The sequence below is a fragment of the Equus caballus genome, chromosome 19, assembly GCF_041296265.1.
Source record: "Equus caballus isolate H_3958 breed thoroughbred chromosome 19, TB-T2T, whole genome shotgun sequence".
In the NCBI taxonomy this organism is placed as follows: domain Eukaryota; kingdom Metazoa; phylum Chordata; class Mammalia; order Perissodactyla; family Equidae; genus Equus; species Equus caballus.
The window spans coordinates 17,745,254-17,759,522 of NC_091702.1; the positions used below are offsets into that span (position 1 = coordinate 17,745,254).

At 39.1% G+C, this 14,269-nt stretch overlaps 1 non-coding gene across 1 annotated transcript in view; it reads right to left on the reverse strand.

Moving 5' to 3' along the window:
- Positions 1-14,269, reverse strand: part of LOC100629757 (uncharacterized) — a 51,810-nt gene that overhangs the window by 15,452 nt on the left and 22,089 nt on the right. Inside the window, exons 7-8 of the transcript XR_011428743.1 lie at positions 12,927-13,077; positions 2,554-2,700 (exon numbers count right to left, since the gene is read on the reverse strand). This is a non-coding gene — a transcript (uncharacterized protein). The remainder of the gene's footprint in view (positions 1-2,553; positions 2,701-12,926; positions 13,078-14,269) is intronic.

Sequence of the window (14,269 nt, forward strand, 5' to 3'; positions counted from 1 at the left end):
TAATATCCAACTCAGGCATAATCCGGTTTTCCTGAAAAAACACCTATGAATAGCCTTGTGGTCCCACAGTACCCAGTGCTTATCTCTATCATACCCCTTGTTTTAAAACATAATTATTTGCTTGCTTATCTGTCTCTCTCCCCAACTAGACTTCAAGATCCTTGATGGCTGGGCTCCTACATGTTAACTCTGTGTCTCCAGCATCCTGCACAGGGGCTAGCACAGGGTAAGCATTTAAATACTTCAATGAGCAAACATTATTTCAGTATCTGCTAGCTGAAGATTCTAGGATATTATGCAGAGCAGGTTACAATCCTCTCCCATCCCCCAGATCTTTATTTCTAAATAGCAAACTCACCACACTCCAAACTCAATTCACTCTGGTTCACCTCTACTCGCGTGGGTCAAACTCAATGAACACCTCACCATCTGAAGTCACCCATGGCAGCCAACTGGAATCACTTGGACTTCTGCCCTACTTCATCCCTGATGTATCTTTCCTCACATTATTTCCTTGATCTTGACTTACTTTTCTTCTCCCTCACCCTTTGAATTCCTCCTCATCCTAAATTTCAGTTCAGAAGTGACCTCCACTCGGCATTCCTTCCTATGCTCCAGGCAGAATTAATCTGACTTCTTCTTTGGTGCTTCCATAGAACCTCATCTGGGGTGTCATGTGTCATGCATTCTGTTGTCTTCAATAGTTTACATCTGTCTCTCTCATAAGTTGGTGAAACTTTTAAAAGAAAGAACTATTTTCATTTGCAGAGAAGGCAAGTGAGTGGAAATATTTAAAAGGGAGCAAAAGAAGAAAAGCTGAAGAAGAAAATAAAAAAGCAAAAGAGAGAAGATCTTTTAAGAACTGTATGGAAATTACAGGAAGATTTTATGTGAAGAACTTTAGGAGAAAAAATTCTCTTTGAAAATGTATGAGTCTTTTAGGTATTTTAGGTTTTTCCATCCAGCCATCCACCCCCACCTCCCCACACACATCCTCTCTGTCCATAAGGAGAATTCATCTGTGGATGAAGGAGAATTCTCCTGCTGCAGAATGTACAAGCAGGGGCTCACACAGCTGAGGAGAGGTGTCTGCTGCCCTCAGTGTTGACTCTTCTGCTTGCTGCATACTCCCTGCCACCTATTCCTCCTGCCTCCATTCTGACTCCTTGCTCCATCTCGGTTTCTTCCTGTGGGCATGTTCTGAGTCTGGACTGTCTTTACACTTTGTCCTGGCTCTCTGGATCTTTTCTTGCTGTCTGTTTGCCAGATTCTCTTCCGTCTGTGACTCTAGAGGACAAGATAATTACTCCCCATATTTATTCTTAAAGATGAATCGTCCTGGGGAAGAAACAATAGGATGATAGACCGAAAGCCTTCTCAGGTGCACTAATGGTTGTTTACGGTGCTAAAGTTTATGGATTTGTGTTTTTAAAAGAAATGAGCAGAACCCATAGATGACCCTTATGAAAGCAAATAAAATGAATATAAAGTTAGAAAAGAGAAATTCTGAGAAATGGCAAAGGAAGCTGATAATAATTAGACTGAAAACTATTGTGATGGGAAATGACAGCTGTACCTTGCTCACAAGTGAAATTTCAAAAAGAAAGGTTGACCAGCTGTTCTCCCATTCCATAAAGAACCCAGCAAAGACGAGAGACTTAAACATCCTCAAGAGTGGACAGGAAGAAAGGCCTCCCTACTACAAGGGCTACTGTTTCTCAAGGAGGATCTTGAACTCCTGTCTCAGCGGATTTGAAAAGCTGAGGAACCACAGACCTCGAACAGTTCGGGTGCAGTTCTGATCTTTTGATTGCTACAAGCCGAGCACTTGCACTTTTCATTAATTATTTTAAATGAGTTCCCTGCAGGGCCCATATGCTCTCTGAGTGCCTCACTGACAACCGGGCTGTGCCGCCGAGCTCCCACAGGGCCCGACTTTGCGGGAATTTTGTACAGAAATTATTCTTCAAATTCTTAAAAACTCAGAAGCCTATAAAAGTCTGAAAAATAGGGCATTCTTTTGCACATCTTATTTCCAAACCTTCAGAGATCGTTCACGTATATTCTCTAAGTTAAGTTCTCTCGTCCTCTCATCATATTCTCCCAGCGCTGCAGCTGGAAGTCTCTAAGACAATACCCTTTAAGTAGCCTCTATTTATAGTGTTTCACATGAAAAGAACAAAACCAGATTGTCAGAGACTCTGTTCTAAGGCAGTCTTATGATGTCTCTTTCTTTGGCATCAGTTTTGAAAATTACGATTATTTGGGGGGTGGGGGTCTCATCCATGGCAGACTCATAATACATATTCATGGCATTCTGATCTCAGAAAAGTGACAATAAAAATACCCTTTTTATGTGTTCCAGCCTGTTGGCTCTCCTCTCTGAGAGCAGAGATCAGCAGCTGAGCTATAAATCTTAACAGTCAAACCACACTTCATTTCACTGCAACCTACAAGGAAACGTGTGTTCCTTTCATGCTTTTCTACTTCGTTATTAATTGGTTGAGTTTCATGGGGAGAGATGATGGAAGTGTATGATGGCCAAGGACTTACTTCCAGAAAGTGATGGAGGCTCTGGCATGGGCGGACACCCCTCCTCTGGCTCTCCCCTAAAGTATGTCTCAGGGTCTAGAAGAAAAGGTGGTTTATTCGCTTCTGGCAGCTCTTTCAGGGCTCCGATGCTTAATGACCTAAATGTGCCTTCCCAACAGCAGGTTTTAAGGGAGGAGGGGAAAAAAGTACAATATCATTAATTCCTCAGAAGGAGCTAGCACATTTCCAAGTTAACTTTTTAAAATGTAACCTTCCTGTTACTCGGCTGGTACAGCTGCCGTGATCAGCAAACCCTATAAACACAGCTGCTCAAGATAAATCCGTGGTCCTTTTATCAAAGGGACCAAAAGGAACTCAAGACTCCCCGTTCATTTATTTTTTATTTTGCATTCTTTTGCTATTTTCCCTTGAAAATGAGTATTCTGCAGTTTTGGAAAAGCTCCACTTTCTCTTTTATCTGCAAGAAAATTGTCTCCTTTGTGAGATGGAATCTATTTTTTTAGGATTTAACCATATCTCTAAAATTTTGAATTTGTAGGTACTTTTTCATTTTGCTACAATGTAAACCAGAGCTGTGTTGTTGTATTTATTAGGCACACAGGAGATGAGGGAAAGGAAAGCTCTTGTAATCATGCCCTTAAAAACAAATCCTTGGGCAAAATAAAAAAGTTTTCTTTTGCTTCATGGGGCAAGTGGAAAATGGACTAGAAATCTACAAAAGCTTAATTAAGATGTGATTTTATGTTTGTTTGATTGTTAGCTCTGTGAAGGTAGGAACTGTGCTTTTGTCTTCATGATGGCTCAGTATCCAGGAAAAATAAACTAAAACATATTCAGTAGCTTCTGTGGCAGAAGTCACCTGCTCTGTCAGTGGTTCTCAAACTTCAGCAGGCCTCAGAATCGCCTGGAAGTCTTGTTAAAGCATAAAGGGCTATGCACCACCCCTGTTACTGGTTTAGTAGGGTCAGGATGGGGCCCCAGAATTTACATTTCTAATAAGTTCCAGGTGATGCTGATGCTGCTGGGCCAGGGAACACACTTTGAGAACCAATGTGTTACGTCAAATCAAAGGAGAAATCTTCATGATTTGTAAAGTGCCCTTTTGACAAATGGAAAGTGAAGCCCAGGATGCTTTAATAACTTGCCTTAGTTTACATAGCTGGTAAGTGGCAGACCTTGGATTTAAGTTCAAGTTTGTGTCACTCCCAAGGTCATGCTCCAACATATAATAATAATAACATTACTAATAAAATTATATTGAGTTTCTATAATATGCCAGACACTATTCTAAGTGCTTTGCATATAATATCTCATGTAATCCAGACAAAAACCTTAATGGAGTCAATTAGTTTGTAAATGTGCTTTGAATGTTAATAAATAATAATATACCTTTTGACATCAAAATTTCAATAGAAACTCTAAAATTAACATATCTACTTTACAAAACTTCAGCTTCCCCTTGGACATAAGTGGAAAAAAGATTTGTAGTGAGTGAAATATGGTCATTATATGATAGAGCTTCGGAAATGATTCTCACCTCACTTCTAAATAACACACTTCAGTATGATAACGATTCTTTCGTTTCAATTACTTTTTTAATAGTTCCTTTTCTGGTTGGTCAAAAACTAAATTAATACATTGTTCTGTGTGGCTTCAGGTTTCCTGAGAGTAAAAATAGATTTTATTTGATTTCGTCTCTTAAACACTTAGGGGAAAGAATTAACATCCCGGGCCAACTGTATTTTGGGAACTACAGGGAGCACCTTACATGTGTTTTCTGGCTTAGACCTTACAGTTCCGCCAGTCGTATGCTGTGCAGCCTTGGACAAGTCACATAAAGTCTCTGAGCCTCAGTTTCCTCCTTTGTTAAATGGAGAGCACAGGATCTTACCCTCACGTTTATTACGGAATACCAATGTTCCTGGCACACAGAGTAGCTATTTGTCCTATTCATACCAATCCAAAATAATACCAAAATAATAACACTAAAAAAACATATTAACAGTGATCACTTACTGGAGGATTTTTGCATAACTTCACCATTGTAAAAATTATATGTTTTTTTCTTGTAGATATTTCTTTTCTTATATTTCTACCTAAATTTATGACCTCAGATGGTTGGACACTAGAAGAAAATAATTCATGATGAAATAAAATATTAACCACAAAGGATGAACAGACACTTTCTGGCTATAAATACATATCTTATTTTGACAAGGAAGTCTGCAACCTATGGACCTAAGTAGCGACTGTTTACAGAATCAAGCCATCTCTTTGAATATAATGCCTGCTGGCCAGGTGATGGTAAAAAAGAATGAAGCCAGAGAGATCAGGAGCCTAATTAAGCAAAGATCCTATCCCCACAATAATCGGAAGTTCAGAGAAAAAACAAAGCCAAAGAAAACGTCACAAAAACAAACACTATCCTTGCCCAGTCTGTAAATTAAATGGGCTAATCAGTGGCATGTATCAAAAACTCTGTTATCCAATGTTAGGCCTGGATCCAAAAGGCAAAAAAGTTCAGTATTTCTGACACTTGTCAGATGAATGTGTAAGGAAACAGTAGAGTAGCTTGAATCCACGGAAAAAGTCTTTATCAATATGACATAGGGAATGAAACCATTATATAGCTGTATATAATTCCAGTCAGGAAATGGTCTCAAATATACTTAACATTCACTGTCATAGACTTCAACTTTAATACCCACCTACATGTTGTGTTGCCAAAAGAATGTTACTATTCTCTTGGGAGCATCAGGCCATTTTCACGAAATCACTGAGAGCCGTGGGGCCTGCCCTCTCCTCCCTTCTGCCTCTTTTCTTTGCCCTTACGATTACAGCTCTCCAGGGTCTAATTTTTATTCCCAAGTCTGCTACATACTGAGTAGCTGTAGAACCTTGAGGGGTTTCCTATACATTCAGCCTCAATTTCCTGCTCCCTCTACATAGTGAGATTCTTACTGTGGTTTTAAAGGAAATAAGACGGACGAACTTTCAGTGATGCATCTAATAAATAATAGCATTCAATACATGTTAATTTCTCTGCTTCCTTTTCCTCTGATCTATTTTGACTGTATCTCCCAAACTCAAAAAAGCTTAAGATATCAATGCAAGTAAAATTGTCTATGTAGCTCAAAGTTAATATTGGATTCTATTTATATAGCTTTAAGTAGAAATTTATTGATTGCTTTTTTATACATAAACTTTTCATTTTAGAATAGTTTCGGATCTACAGAAAAGTTGCGAAGGTAGTACAGAGTTCCGGTATATCCCTGACCCTATTTTCCCTATTGTTATCATCTTATATTACCATTTGTCACAATTAAGAAATCAATATTGGTAATCAATATTACTATTAATTAAACTCAGTATTTTATTAGGATTTTCCTAGTTTTTACCTATTGTCCTTTTTCTGTCCCACGATACTACATTACATTTAGTTTTTTGACTCCTTAGTTTCCTCTGGTCTATGACAGTTTCTCAGCCTTTCTTTGTTTTTCATGACCTTGACAGCTTTGAGGAACACTTGTCAGATTTTTTGCAGAATGTCCCTCAATGTGGGTTTGTCTGACATTTTCTTCTGGTTAGACGGGGGTTATGGATCGTTGGGAGGAAGACAACTGAGACGAAGTGCTGTTCTCATTACAGCTTATCAAGGGTACGTGCTATCGACCTGACTTGTCGCTGCTGATGTTCACCTTATCATCTGGCCGAGGTTGTGCTGCCAAGTTTCTGCACTGAAAAGTTACTTTCTCCTTCCTTTCTATGCACTGCTCTCTGGAAGCAAGTTTCCAAGCACAGCCCACACTTAACTCCTCTACTTCCTTGCAGTTAAGCTCTACTTCCTTGATTGGAGGGAGAATCTATATAAATTATTTGGAATTATAGATTTTTCTTGTTCTAGAAAGTCTTTGCCATTGAAAAGACTGAGGGCACATGGCAGCTTTTCCCCAAATCACACTGGAATGGCCTCCCTCACAATATGTCATTTCCTATGAATAAAAACATAGTATTTAGCCACCATCTGGGCTTTGAAGACAAGAATGATGGTATCCTTAGGGAGTCATTTTAAGACAGTAACAGAATCGGTAACAAGAAGTTGGTGCCAGATACAGGAAAGGTAGAGCATGGTACAGTTAGGCCTTATAGTTAGTAGGGTAGAGTACATTTTTTTCCCAGGAAAGCATTATTGATATAAACTGAAGTGCAAAAGGCTGAGGCAGGCCTGTAAGAAAGGAAGTCTGTCTTTGGACTAGTTAACACCAGACCTTGATATTTCCCCAAACACCCTGAACTCTTTCTTGCTTGTAGACCATTTGCTTTCTGGCTCTCTCATCCAGTGGTATTTAAATTGAATATCTTCTGTATAAAACAAAAGACTTTGCCTATCTCCACTCAAGAGTGTAATCCATAGAGGGAAAAAGGTAGGCAGAGGGTAGGAGAGAATCTCCTGGGAATCCCCACAAATTGCGCTCCTTGGACGACGACAAGTAGCGCTATACTGATAAAGCTCCAAGACAAAGGGCAGTTCTATGATCAACTAGCCTGTGGAATCATCTTCATCTTCAGAGGCTGGCCTATTGCTTCCTTTTCATAGACATTTGGTATCTGGGGAAGTGGTTACTGTGAAAATGTACAGGGAACTGGAAAGAGGTGAAAATTCCCAAAATTCCAATATTCCTAATGATGGAGATGAAGAAGAAGAATGTAATACAGGGCATAGACAGAGTTTAAAACTTTTTACAAAAATGTCTTATATGGTCGAACAGGAGGGGGCCCTACTATGGGCTCTGGCAGCCCTGCCCTCAGTTCTATGAGGACAGGCTCTAACTGATCTCCCCTCTCTTGGTTCTGGATGTAGAAGGGAGGAACGATGTATGACACATCCCCAAAGACCCTAGTAGGCACTAAAGGAAAGTGAAAGTGCCTAGAGTAGTGGCTTACACATAGTAGGTACTTAACAAAATATCTGGTCGCTTGCCTCAGAGACCGATAACTTTTCAATATCGTCACCTGGTGCTTGTTGGGCAGACAGTATAGAGGAGCGCAGAGTGCACTAACTCTGGAGCCAGAGCGCATGCGCTGGTATTCCTGGTTCACCTCCTGCTGGAGAGCTGACATCAGGCAAATCACCTAACTCTTTTCTACCTTGCTTTCCTAGTCATGAAATGGGGATCATAACTGTAGCTCTCTCCAAGGATTATGGTGACAATTAAATGAGTCAAACACATGAAGTCCTTAGAATAGTGCCTGGGAAATGGTGAGAGCTCAATAAGAACTGGCTACTATCCCTTGAAGCAAGAATGATATCATATTTTCCTCTCAAAGTAGGGAGCTCCAAACCCTCTACAGTCAGCTCTAACACCCTGGGAACTATCAGAATGATCAGACAGAACGTAAGGAGATGTGGCACTTCCAAAAATAATAATTTGCTGTACTAGTATTTTTAAGACTTAAATTTCAACAATTGGGTAGACTTTCATTTGTTTTCATTTGTCGTACACAGGCATAGGATAGCTATTGCCACAGATTGGTGGCAAAAGTAGAGTGTCAATCCTTCAAGCATTTTATGTCAGATAAGACCTGATCTAAAATGAGATTTTAATGTTTTGTATATTTTTCCTTATGGCTGTCTTTAAATTTTCTAATTGAGTTTCTCACATAAGATCTCCTGGCAGAATAATTAGGTAATCAACAGCATATAAATAATACTAAATATCAGTTCTCTCCCAACAATAATATAGAATTTAGAACATCATAATAATTTCTCAGGTCTAGAGAAGGAAACATTAATTTTAAGTGTGCCTTCTGCCTTGTATAAACTTACTGAGAAACTAATGGAAATTTCTGTTTCATTTCCCATCTGATTCTTTTATCCTGGTTTCTAATAATCAACAATTTCCCCGTAAGCAATTTTTTAAAAGATAGCCAAAGGGAAATGTGTCAGATAATAGAAAGTGGAGTAGACTTGCCCTTTGTTGCCCCAGAATAAGAATGAAGATCGATGAGAGTTCTACAAATGGATATATTTGACTTAACATTAGAGTCATTCTGTAATGAACAGTGGTTCAATAAGAGAGAAGGCTATGTGTAAGATGGCGAGTGCATCCCACAGGAATTATTCAAGAAGAGGCTGGGATGTGCTTCTCTTAAGGATGAATTAGGAATTAGCCTAGTAGACTTCCAATGCCTCTTTCAAGTTCATTATTGAATTATTAAGGGTTAATAAACACGGGGAAAAAATGTTCACTCTCACAAATAAAAGAATCAAATTTCAAACAATGATGAGGTAACATGGCAACAGTTTTAAGACAATGACAACATCCTCTGTTGGTTCAGAGGCAGCCATTTCCATACACTGCCGGTGGGGCGACCCACGTGTTGGGATAGCAATTTAGAAAGCAGACCCAAAGACCTTTAAACTTTTTGACTCAGCAACTCCATTTCAAAGAATTTATTCTAACAAAGAATTCAGCTGGGTACTCTAACACATGTGCATGGAAGTATTTAAAGAAATATTTGCCCAGTTAAAATCTGTAAACAGTCTAAATGCTTGAAAAGAAGAGAATAGTTGGGCCAGCTCTGGTGGTCTAGTGGTTAAGTTTGCATGCTCCTCTTCGGCAGACCAGGTTTGATTCTCAGGCTCAGACCTACACCACTCATCTGTCAGAGGCCATGGTCTGGTGGCAGCTCACATACAAAAAGAGGAAGATTGGCAGTGGATATTAGCTCAGGGCAAATCTTCCTCAGCAAAAAAAAAAGAAGAGAATGGTTAAAAAGCTACATAATAGATTCCTAGGAGTCATAAAATAGGTTCTAAACTATGTATACCAAGTCCTTAATTTTATAGAGTCGACATTTGTTTATTTGTCTAAGTACACCTGGAACAAGCCTGGAAATGAAATGCCTACATGTTGTTAATAGTTTTGCTACAGGTGATTTTTCATCGTTTTCTCCTTGCTTATTTGTAACTTCCAAATTTTCCCCTAATAAACATGCATTATTCTTGAAATAAAGAAATATTATAAGGTTATGTTGTCTAAATTATTCATATATATAGTTTTTTTAGATTAGAATATTTGGTTGAGTCCAGAAACCAGATATTGCTATAAATTAAGAAAACGCAAGTCTGCTGTGGTTTTTGCTCCCTATTTTATCCGTTCATTTACCTCTTGTTTTTTTCATTTTCTAATGGTAATTTGAGTTTTCTAGAACCTAAGGAAGGGAAAAATCTATTTCTCTGTATGAATGGTTAACTTAGTAGTAGGACTTCCTGTTACTCTTTTAAATTCTATATTCATCTTTATCTCCCCAGGACTGAAATAAAGATGACATTTTACCACCTACCGACTTCTCACACATAATATTATAAAAGACCTTAAGTATTATGGAAACCTGGTATTTATGTATAAGCCAGAAGATAACATATGCCAAGGTTTTTATCCTGGAAAGAGAATGAGAACATAGCTTTAAATCATTTAAGATTTTCCTTCCTTTTTCCTGCTTCTTCCCTTTTCTATTGATTTTTTCTTTTCTCTTCTCCATCTTTCTCATCGTTTTTCCTCCTCCATCTAAACATATACCCACCTGCATACACACTCACCAAAAGTGCTTCTCCTCTGTTGTCTCTCTAAATTCTTTCAGATATTTAATTTTCTTTTATATTTTTGCATATGGACAAGAACTGGCACGATTCCCTCCTTGGATTATCTAATCTGATCAGGAATAGGGCACGTTCTTCAGAGGAATATTCTTCCAGGGAGAAAATGATCTGTAATCTCTTCAGTACTGGATGGAGGCCACGACGGACATTTTACAGCTGACAATGATAGTGCCCTTGGATGTTTTCCATGCAGGATTCCTGGCCATGATCCTGGGAGAAGTGTGGGATGTACCTACCCGCCAACTCAAATCTGACGATGTGGTTTTAACCTTTTTCTTTCAATTAGTTCAGTAATTCCAAAATGACATTATTCTGTACTATCTCATTACTGTAAAGTCTTAAAATTATTTCAATTCAGTGTCTGAACTAGATAAAGGCAGAAATTTTAAAGATCATGGGTACTTTTGATGTAGTGTCATGTGAGAAGGTGCAGTACGATAGAGACAACTTTGCTTCTTACTGCTGGAAATTTCTCCCAAGACCTACAGAAACTTATAGTCAAGGCGAGAAGATCACTCTGCTGCGCTCTTGTTAATCAGGCAGAATACAAAGCTCTCACTTTAAGAGAAACCTGTGAATTTAAGAACCTACATATCAGCACTAATTTTCATAATACAAATAAAGAGTCAAGGAACAACAGGCCATGAAATAAGGTGAGAGAGAAGTCAGGAAAGAAGTAAGCAGTTCAAATTGCCAATTTTTAAATCTAAGGAAGGGCTGATAAAAAAAAAATAAGTGAGTTTGTCATAAGGAATGGCAAATTAGTATATTGGCTGAAATACTCTTAAACAGGAATCTGTAACACTTGCCTTCACTCTTCTAGATGTAACAGGAAGAGAAACAATGATCTATCTGTGTTACCCTAGGGTACCCTTATTTGCTGATTTGTAAAATTGAGTTGGGTGGTGGGGTGGGGGCATTTTGTCGTGTCTAAAGTCTTTCCATTCCCAGCATTCTATTATTGCACAGGATTGGTCACGCTGCGTTTCCCAACTGAAAAGATCCTTCTGCCTGAAAGTAAAACATCACCTGACATTTCAGCAAGCCATAATTCGAGGGCATGGAAGAGCAAATACCAAAGTATAACTTAGTCTAACAGGAGGTTTAGTGGAGAAGATTTTCTTCTGTCTCCCTGTCAGAGGTCCAAAACGTCTGAAAGCAAAACAATTAATTCATTAGGAGGTAAAAAGTATCCCCACACTCCAAAGTGAGGTGCCAGATTCCTTCTGCAAGCCAGGGAGGTAGCTCCCAAACCTGCCTGGGAGCGTCCAGGCCAACCACCACTCTAGGATATGAATATGAACAGACCTAAGACACGACAAGATAGCAGAGGAGAGAGCTGTAGGTATGCCTAGAGTCCCACTCCCACGGGAGAGGAGGGACACTTCCTCTGCAGGTCTAGCCTCCATTCACAAACACCGGTCAAAGAGTTCAACGCATCCTCTCTGGGGTAACCATTAAAGGAATGCAGTAGACCAGTGACTCAGTACCTGAGAAAGCCTACAGGCAGAAAGGTGTGGCTGGAGCTCCCCGAGTGAGCAGGGGCAGAGGAGGTCACCAGGGAGGAGTTGGTGTGGCTAGGGTGTGTGAGCTTCCTATTGGCCAAACAGAAGTTAACCCAAGAGGAATTGTGCAAGAGGGGAGGCTGCCAGTGTGAGGGGACTATAACAGGAAAACATTGTGATGTGTATTACCAAAGTCACCAGCTGCTTGGGTTGAGCCACAAGAGATTGGCCAAAGAGTGCATTAATTTGGAAACATGCAATGCAGCGGTCCCTGACTGGGGTCATCAAAGAACCCTCAACTGGACCCCCTTAATGCAAACTATCGACTTTAGTTAATAATAAATTATCGGTATTGTTTCATGAGATGTAACGAATGTGCCCCACTAAAGAAAGACACTGTGTGTGGTGGTGGGGGGGGGGCATGTATGATCTCTCTACTTTCTCTACAATTTTTCTATAAACTAAAAAAGTAATACATACACATGGTAAAAAGAAATCCATTTGTATTGAAGAAAATACAACGAATAAAATCATCCTCTCAAAAAAAAGTTGTTTAATATAGAAGATGAAATTATGAAAGCAAGGGTTAGCAAGAGTATAGGAAACAAAAGAAATAACTAAAACTTCCTGGCATTAGAGAATAAGAGGAATGTAAGAATGGAATCTAGCTGAGTGGTGGGAAGAGAAGAAACGTATGAACAACGTGAAGGGAAAGCTAGAAGTGTTAAAAGGAGAGTCGTGTCTAATAGTCAAAGTTAAGCTCATTGCACCTCTATCATATAAACCCCTGTGCACCTTACCAAAACCAGGAGTAAAATCTGACATACATTCTGAGACAGCTAGATACATACATACAGGCATACACGCTGACATTGTTTTTGAGGAAAGGAGCTAATTTCCATAATTGGGTTGATGATAGAGCAGAAATAAAAGACTAGAAGACACTGAATAGAAATCAAGAATTCAGTGGAGGCAAGAAATAAGAACCAGGTATAATGCTGAGGACACAAATTCTCCCTCTGCCACACACACGCCTACCAATTTCCAAAATTTTAGAGAAATCTCAAGGTAGTCATTGGACATTCCACAGTGCACAAAAGAAAGTTTGGGACAATCTTACCTAGGTCTTGTCTAGACTCCAGTTGACATGTGGGTAACGCTTAAAATTGCTTACTTGTATGCTGAGTCATCTTCATTTTTCTTACCAAGTGGAGAATGTTCTGTTGGGTCTACACATGATTCCTCCTTAGAAAGGAAAGGAGTTTCCCTTATGCTTTCTTCTTGAGTCTCACTCTCCATTGAATTAGGATCTCTTTTAGGAAGGGAAAAACAGTTTTCAGTTTGCCAATGCTTTGCCTGAAAAAACAGAGATTTGTTTTATTTTTATGAAATTTATTTTCCTTGAATATTTATATGCTATATTACTAACTGAAGTCCTGGGGACACAAAAAAATGAATAAGATACAGCTCCTGTCCTCGAGGAACTTACAGTCTCATAAAGGACATGAGACATATACCCATAACTTTAATAAAGGTAGACAGTGATGTGTCATAAGAAACAAATGAAAATTCTTTGAAAAGATGATAATGAACTACAAAAAAATTGACACTCCCAATTCAAAATCCTGAATAACAATATGTTTATTTACCAAAAAGAAAAACAAATCTTTTGTTGAAGAATTATCAGAGTTAATTTTTCATACTACTTTCTTTGCATCTTATTTCCCCAAAAAACTCTCAAAAGCCAGACAAATTATTGAGCACTTTTTCCCATATAATATATGTTATATAACAGTTTTCACAGATCCTGGCTACAATTCTTAATACGTATCCATCTATCAAAAGCTCCTATTGACAATGTATTTTATATTTCAAATATACAACCAATTTCCTGATGTTATATGAAGTCACATGGTGTACACAGGAATGCACCAGGGAACACAGTGGATATGAGGGGATGTGTCATGTGATATGGGGGGACATTAGGTATCCCCAGGATAGCTGACTGGCCTACAAACTGATAGCCTCTTCAGAAGGGTTTGTAAAGTAAAATGGCAATGGCTGCAGGGGCCAGGAAGATACTGTCAATGAGTGAACGGAACCTTGTATAAGATGATAAACAGCAAATGGAATTCAGCCTCAGTGGTCAGGGGCAATAAGGAAAGTGGGGCCCACAATGAGTTAGAGAGGACTCATGTTACAGTTACTCTCACGGATGACATATGTTCTTTTTCAAGACAAGCAAGAAATCAGGATCTTCTACGGAATCTCTTAATGTCTGACACTAGGTGAGTAGGCACCAAGTCACTGGCCCCCAGATGAGGAGGAGGGGAGGTGCGAATACACAAACTCTGCCCCGTACAACTGTAGTCAGTGGCTTGACAGGGGCACTGAAGAAGTGCGTGTGTCATCTAATTTCTTTTCATACCACAATCATCTGACAGTTTCCTGGGATAAATCATCTCCACCCCTATTTCTCCAACTCTAGAAACAGACATACAACACCACATTTTTAAAAGTCTAACTTGAAAACCAACCTCACAACAAT